We start from the raw sequence: 8,324 nt of genomic DNA on the forward strand, positions 1-8,324 counted from the left end.
CTCCATGTAGCTCGAAAACTCGTGTCTCTCTCACCCACCTCGTCTCTCTCTAATATCCTGGGACGGACACGGCTACAGCAACACGGCTGATAGAAGAAGGTGGGAAGAAAGTGGGTGTACATTTAGATTAACGGGGGAAAGGCCCTCTCATTGCAGTGTGTGTCAGCGATGCCAACAAATACACTATAGTTCTTAGCATAAGGTGACTGTTGGAGCAAGCAGTTTCCTTCTTTTTGTAGCAAGTTACCAAAGGGCAGTAGTAGATACTGGTTATAAGGAGGGGTAAGGCTGGCCTGTATGCTTCTGCGCCAGCGACTACTGCAAACAGTGCGAGGGCATTTCAGCCTTAGCCCCAGAAGTTCACCCACCTCAAGCAGGGCAGCCTTGAGCCAGAAGGATTTCCGGTGGCCAGTCTTTGAACAGTGGTTCTCAACCAGGGGTACACAGAGGTCTTCCAAGGGGTAGATCAATTCATCTAGCTATTGGCCTAATTTTACAATAGGCCACAAAAAGCACTAGTGAAATCACTACAAACAAATTTCATACAGACCATGAGAAAGCAAGCAATTTGTCAGTAACAGGGTGCTGTGACACTTTTGTGTTTTTATATCTGATTTTGTAAGCAAGTAGTTTTTAACTGAGGTGAAACTTGGGGGTACACTAGACAAATCTTACCCCTGAAAGGGGTAAAGTAGTCTGGAAAGCTTGAGACCCACTGCTCTAGAGGGGCAGGGGGACTAGCAGGCAGAGCAAAGCAAGATGAAAAGCAGTGCCCTTCACAGCCAAACTAGCACCATATCATGAAAGGAGCAACAGTGAATGTATCTAGTTTGCTGAATAAAGGTACTGAAATTGCTGCTTTCCCCATCCATCGGGTTTCCTGTACACACACAACACTGATCCCGCTCCTCACCGTCATATCCGCTAAGGATTGGGCTTAGACTGCAAATGCTTCTCCGTAGGTGACAAGCGGGTACATAACAGCGTCATGGGGATGGTGAGAGGAGAGCTGAGGAAGCCCATGTTGGCAGTCATTAGACTAAATGACAGGCTGAGGTCGGTATGAGCCCAAGTTAAAGAGTGCGTCATGTTTGTGATATCAGCGTATGCCGCCCAACAAGGAAGTGATGAAGAAGAGATGGTGTGTTTCCACCAAGCCTGGCAGACACAGCAGCCCCCGAAGAACTGCTGGTGGTGCTGGGTGATGTGACTGCGCGCACGGGCAAAACCAGAAGGGGATATGAAATGGCTTTTGGGACATACGGCCTAGACACAGGAATGAGGAAGGGAAAGCTGTATGTATTGCCAGCCGATGGATGACAGCCAGTACATGGTTCCAAAAGAGCGTGAGCTATTTGGTTCTGTATATCAGAGGTGGAAACAAAATCCAGATCAATATGATGTTGGTGAGGAAATCTCAAAGTGATACCTAGCAAGATGGTAGCACTGCAACACAACCCCCTTGGGGCAAAGATTGCATTAGAGCATTGGGCAAGGAGGGAACTAAGCTGAAACGAAACAAGATTAAAGTAGGGGAAGTGCAGCAAAGAAGTTTGTGCAGTCAATACCGGGTAAGTGCCTGGAAACAGATTTGGCACTGAGGGAAGCGGAGTGGCACCACCTCAAAAGAATATGTAGTATGGTGGCAGAAGAGGTTTGTGGATGATGCAGGTGGGAAAAAACAAGTGAAAGGGAGAAGTGGTGGAGGACTGACGAAGTGCAAGAATGATCCAAAACAAGAAAATGGCATGCAGAGAAAAAGAATCCAAGTGTAAATGAAAATAAATACAAAGAAGCCAAGCGCGCTGCCAAGCAGGCCAAAGAGAGCCCTATATGCCGAGCTTGTAAATGACCCACAGCTGGCTGGCAAAAAGATCTATAGCCCTGCAAAAACAAGAGGCGTTAGACATGAAGATGGAATTGTAACACCATTTGTAAATGATGACTGGGGAGACTTCCAGTATCACTTGAGCAAGTGAAGAAGAGGTTGAAACAACACTTTTAGAGTTGCTTAAATGAGGCAAATCCCTTTAAGATGGAGTTGCCAACATGTGATGCTAATGTAGTAGCTGAGCCTGACATGACAGAGGAGGAGGTGGGAAATGCAGGCCAGGCAAGGAAGAACAGTAAGACAGGGGCATCAACATGGTAGTTTCTGGGCTTTTAAAGAAATATGATAAAGCAGACAAAAGGATGCTCATCAGTGCTGAGGAAATATGGAGCATCTGAGGATTTTAAAACTATGGTGAATGTCCAATATCGATCACATAAAATAGAGATCTAAGCATGTGAAAGTTGGACTGCATTTGGGATCAGCTCTTGGTCCACTGCTCTTTATCATATTGATGGACTATGTCAGCAAGCAGAGCACAACAAGAAAGATGAGAAGCTGCTATATGTCAACAACATAAGGGCATCCTCAAAAGAAGACTTAGAGGAAATAGTAAGCCAGTGGTATGACCAGCTAAACTGGCATGGAATGAAAATGAGCAGGGCCATGAATTAGGTCTTGTGGCTCAGGAGAGGTGCCATAGGGGAAACACACAGAGATTAATGAAGTGAAACTAAAGATTGACTAGTTCAAGTATGTTGGTGACTGGGTCATAGAATAGGCAAGCTTGGGTGTGAGTTACTGCCCAGACTGGAGAGTACTGGAAGAGCATGGAATAACATCTCATGCATTGTGTATGAGAACCATATGCCACTGAAAGCCCCACTGCATAGAACAAAGGTGCACCCCACAGTGCAGTATGTTGAGAAGTATGAACCTACAGGCTATTGCCCAATGCCTAGAGGTGTTTGAGATGAGATGTCTTCACACCATACAGCGGCGGCTCCAGGCACCAGCACTCCAAGCACGTGCCTGGGGCGGCAAGCCACGGGAGTTGCCCTGCTGGTCCCTGCAAGGGCGGCAGTCAGGCAGCCTTCAGCGGCATGCCTGCAGGAGGTCCGCCAGTCCCACGTATTAGGCAGCAATTCGACGGTGGATATGCCGGAGCTGCGGGACCAGTGGACCTCCCGCAGACAGGCTGCCTACCTGCCGTGCTTGGGGCAGCAAAAAATCTAGAGCCGCCCCTACCACCATAAGAGAAATTTCACAAAGAGACAGATTTTGAAATGAAACTATTAGGATGGAAGTCAAAATCCATGGGGTGGCTGACTACATCCAGGAAGTGCAACTTTGCTGCTTCACACCCACCGGGAGCATGAACGAAGGGGACCTGCTGAAGAGGGCAGGGCAGGTGAGGGTGGTAGGAAAAAGACCGTGAGGAAAACCAAGGAAGAGATGGATGGATTGCACCCAAGAAGATGGTAAGTAGGTGGCCCTCAGCGCTGCCTTGGATAGATGAGGGTGGTGGGTGCTTACACAACAACCTGACCTCAATCAATGGGATAAGCAGGGCCACTGAGAGCGGGTTCGGGCCCCGGTGAAAAAAAAATTTGGGGGCCCCCCAGCAAGGGCGGACTGGCTAAACAGGGCCAACAAGAGGGGGGGAAGCTGGGCCCTGGGCCCCCTTCCAGACCGCCGGGACCCGGTAATTTGTACTGGCTCTCTTCCCCACCCACCCCCCCATCGGCCTTGGGGATAAGTGACAAGAAAAGAAAAACATGAGGGACTTCAGTGGAACCTTAAAAAACCTTGGTGGAGGGGGAGCAAGATGGGGGATGAAATCTAACTGTTCCTTCTAATCTGCATTACTTTGCATTTGTCAATTTGAAGTGTTCATATACTTTGCTGGGTGCTAAAAATAATGACTCACTCTAACCCTGGGTTGTATTACAGCAGTGCCTAAAGGCCCCAAACAGGATCAGGGCCCTATTGTGCTAGGCACTATTCAAACATGAAATGAAAGAGTCCCTGCCCTGAAGAGCATCCACACTAAATAGACAAAGGCGAGTAGGGTAAACAGAGGTGAAGCACCTTGCCCATGGTTAGTAGCACACATGAGAATAGAACTTATGTTGGCTGGTTCCCACTCCAAAGCCTTAGTCACTAGCCCGTTGTGAAAAACGTAAAACTCTGCTTAGGGTGCAGTGGTAATCAAAGCAAATAATGTTTAGGGTATAAGAAACCTGCATCAGCCCCTACACCTGCCTCTGGACAGACAGAGACCAGGCTGAAGGGAGGGGGAAAGGATGGCCAAAATTCCAATGCAAAGGAGCCCAGAGAGAAAGAGAGAGACTGAGGAAATTTCTGCCTCTGAAGCAGAAAATTGGGGAGCCATGTCTGTGCATTCCACCAGGTGCACATGCAGAGGGTGCTGACAGAACGACTGCCTGGAGCCCAGGAGGAAAAAAGGATCTCTTTTCTACAACCAAGACTTGAAAAGAAAACCAGCAGTTACCAAACCCGAAGCCAAAATTACTGGTAAAAAAATAACCCCTGGGACTCACTGCCCCAGGATATCACTGGAGGCAAGAAAGGATCAGACACTGATATGGGCAAGGAAAGCAGCCCCAATTTCACTAAATAGCCATGACTGTGGCTCCTCAGATGCCACTCCCCCTTCCCTCCACCCCTTCACCGTTTCTGCTCACACCTTGCGCCTTTTCTCATCCTGCACCTTGGAGAGTTAAGGAGCAGGTATGCTGGGCCTTTAATCACAATCAGCTAAGAGCCCTGGATGGATGCCCAGTTGGTAGAAATCCACTTTTATTTGAGCAGGCAGCCTCCTTTCATAAGTGCACGAGGCCCAGTCTCCTTGTGTGCCTTGCAGGGTAAACTGCACAAAGATGGGCAGGATCGAGGCCTTCTAACCCAAATGTATGTCAAGGGCCATCCTTCGAGCCCTCTGATTTCTGCCCTGGGCACAAGAGTGGCATAGAACATGTATCATTTCAATCTTGTGAAGCTATTTCCCTGCTCTTGGAACCAGGCAGTAATTTAATCAGCAAACCTTTCCACCCACAAGAGTGAGGCTGGACTTGAAGCATCTTTTCTGCTCAGCTCCTCACCTGCCTCATTACTAACCATTAATTTACTTACCAGGCTTCTGACTTACTAAACAGCTAATGTACTTTAGCTGTCCAGGTTGTGTTCCTTAAATGGTGACATGCTGTACCACCGCCGAGGATTGGGTTCCTTCCACCTGATAGCAGCAGCGCAGTGACCCACTCAGCTCTAAATCTGCTAGCCACGCTGAAAAGGCAGAGAGCTCCCACCTGCCCGGCTGAGTGTGTTCTCTAGTGACTGACAGCCCAGTGCTCAAAGCCATAATGAACAGTTCAGACTGTTAGTGGAGGAGACAGCTGGAGTCAAAGTCAATGCAACCCTGACTGACACTTGCCAGGGGGTGGGGCGGGGAGGAAAATGAATCTCTCTTAAGGTTGGGGGCTTCCCGGATTTGGTAGTTATCTGTGATTGTCCTAGGGACAAAAGCAGGTGGTTACACTTTTTTTAAAAATAATCTGATGTTTTAGTATTTTTCTTGAAGAAAAAAAAATCAACAAGCAAATGCAATGGAGATGTCCAAATTAAATCCACCCGCCGTGATTCCTGGCCTCAAGACAAAGCCATGCAAACATGCAAGTCAATTGGCTTTATGTTTCTGTTAGCTGTAATTTACCAACGAATTATTACACTAGGGTTGCCTTTACAGAGGTGCTGCACCCTCTGGCTTGAAGTGGGTTTCATCATATCCTGGGTTTACGGTTTGGTTCAATGGCTCTCAGCGCCCCTGTGCCTTTATCTGACCAATTTTGTGCCAGCCTCCCCATTGTCTGGAGAAACACCTTCTGGTAGCTGGTCCTAGGTATCCCCCTTAGAACTCGTCTCTCTCCTATTCCCCCCCCACCACCACCACCACACACACACAGGAGGTACCCACTGCATCTGGTCATGACTCATTCATGTGCCCAGAGCACTACTTGAGCAGAGCTGTTAACTAGTGAATATTAACTCTGGCTGCTCGAAACAAAATTCTGACCATGATTTTTTCTCCCCCATTAGCCTCTTTTCACTGTAAATCTAAACGGACCTGTCTAGTCTATAACCTGTTTTCCGTGGGAAATCTATTCACTATTTATTAGTTTATACAGCCGGGTGGAAAACAAAGTTAATTGGAGAAATTTGAGTCCTGCTATAGCAAGGCTGGGTCGGCTGTTTAAAACGGAAAGTTGCCTACAGAAAAGCAGGCTGCAAACAAAGCAAGTGTCTGGTTTCATAATTAATAATGAATGCTAAAGGCCAGGGAAGGGTTTTATCCACTGAAATATACCCGGGGTGCTACGTCACCGAAGGAGCTTCACCTAGTGAATTGTGTCCAAAATGGAAGCGCCTCCTTGCAAAACAAGCCCTCTCCTGCTTGGACCTGCAAAAAGCCACGTGCCTCGGGGACGGGGCTCGCTGGGAAGCGTTTTGCATCGGCCAATGCAGATCAGTCAAACCCCAAACTTCGCGGGAAAGGATCCGTTTTCATTCCCCATTTTAAAAACCTGAACACCCCGGTGTGACCCTTCCGCACCAACCAACCAACCAATCAGGGTCAAATCTTTAGATCAGGGGGACATTGTCAATTGATAGTAATAAAAATAAAAGAAATGACAAATTCTGAAACCCACCTTTGAACAGCTGGAAGAGAAGCTAAACGGGTTGCCATTGGAAGGCCCCGTTTTGACGAACCGGCTCTGATTCGATTTCATTCTCCGCACGGGAACATTTTCAAGATTTCGTTTTTTCTTCACGATTTGGGAAAAAATAAACGGCACTTTCCTAGAGCTAGTGGGATTCCTGGGGCATCATACATGACAAATGCCGAGAAGTCCCCCAGTGGCCCCTTTCTCTTTAAAAAAAACCTTTCCTGATTGGTTGTTTGGTTTGGTTGTTCGGCGAGGAAAAGCAACATCCGCAGGAAAATGCCCTTTGCCCATTGGCCTTTTGGGGAACAAACTATTAATTGTAACTAGATTTGAGCACAGCAGGGAGAGCTTTCGCTAGAATATACCCTGCCGCCTGGAACTAAACCCAGGGCCCAGCGCTGTGCCAGCCGCGGTCTCATTCCTTGGGGCAGGTCTGGCGTTTGTCTACACAGAGCAGACCTGGCTGGGTGGGGGGCTTTTCCCAGGGCAGTGCCCCTCTCTCTCGCTCAGGGACTGGCGCCCCCGTCGTTTGATCCCTGAGAACAAATTTATCCACCCTCTTGGCCTTCCTGACCGTGGGCAACTTCTGTGCACTGAAACCGGGGCAGCCTAGCAGAGCCGCTCCCTTAGTCAAGGTGAATTCAGTTCGATCCCTCTCTCCTTTCTATTTCATTAGCTCTCCCCGCTAATTAAAGCGGAACACTGGGGGGGGATTTGCTGTGGCTGACAGGGCTCAGTGGGTGGGTTACAGCAACAGGGAAACTGGCTGCTTTGTCCCTGAAGATGAACTCGGTGGCTTTTTATCATGGATTTTCGCGACCCGTTGGATAGTCGGAACCTTTCCGCGAATATAGAGAGACGGACTCTGTAACCAGCGCTGGTTATTGCGCAGCTGGGGAGCGGGCTGTGGTCTCCTGCAAAGCTCCTTTGCTCCTTGCAGCTGCCCAGCAGATCTCAAGCCCTCACCCAGCTCCCGACCTGATGTTTTCATCCCCCACTCCCCACCCCCCGGGACACGAAGGAGAAACGAGATTCCTCGCGCGGGGGACATCGCAGCGTGGTTCAGCCTCGCGGACATACTTCGTGGGGGGAGTCTGTGGTGTTGGCCCCTCTCTTGTCCCCGGGTGTGACTTTGGAAAAGCAACGCGAACATATGTGCTTGCAGGCTGCCTGCCTTAAGCCGCTGTTATTAATTTGTAATCCTCTCAAAGCAGGAGGTAAAGGGATTCATTCAGATTAACCGGCTCACAGTAACAACCATAATTATCAGCCCCTGATGCTGGGGGGGAACACACACACACCCCCCTTGTGTTTGGGTTAAACACGACGGTCCAAACGGAGAGGTGTGAAACACACCACGCCACGTGCCTGGGACCCGAGGGGAGATTCCCGAACAGAAGAGCACGGGGTTGGTGTGTGTATGTGTGTGTGTGTGTGTGGGGGGGGTCCATCGGTCCTGCCCAGGCTCAGAGGACAGACGAGCCCGTGACCTATATCCGCGGGGAGAGCAGAGTGACCCAGCTCCCAGGCTGATGCTGGAAAACAAAACAAGAAAGCCTGGAGTGAGCAGCGAGGGTCTCCTCGACCAAACCCAGCCAAGGGCGAGTCCACGGGGCTATAGAATCCCCAGAAGGTCCATTTGCCCTGGGCTAGATTTGCCTCGGACTCTGCAAAGTTTCCTTCCCTGATCTGTCCCCAGGTGCCTACGCCTCTGCCGGCCTTGCGGGACTCTGCCGGCCACCCGT

Source organism: Chrysemys picta, chromosome 18 (assembly GCF_011386835.1).
Source record: "Chrysemys picta bellii isolate R12L10 chromosome 18, ASM1138683v2, whole genome shotgun sequence".
Classification (NCBI taxonomy): Eukaryota; Metazoa; Chordata; order Testudines; family Emydidae; genus Chrysemys; species Chrysemys picta.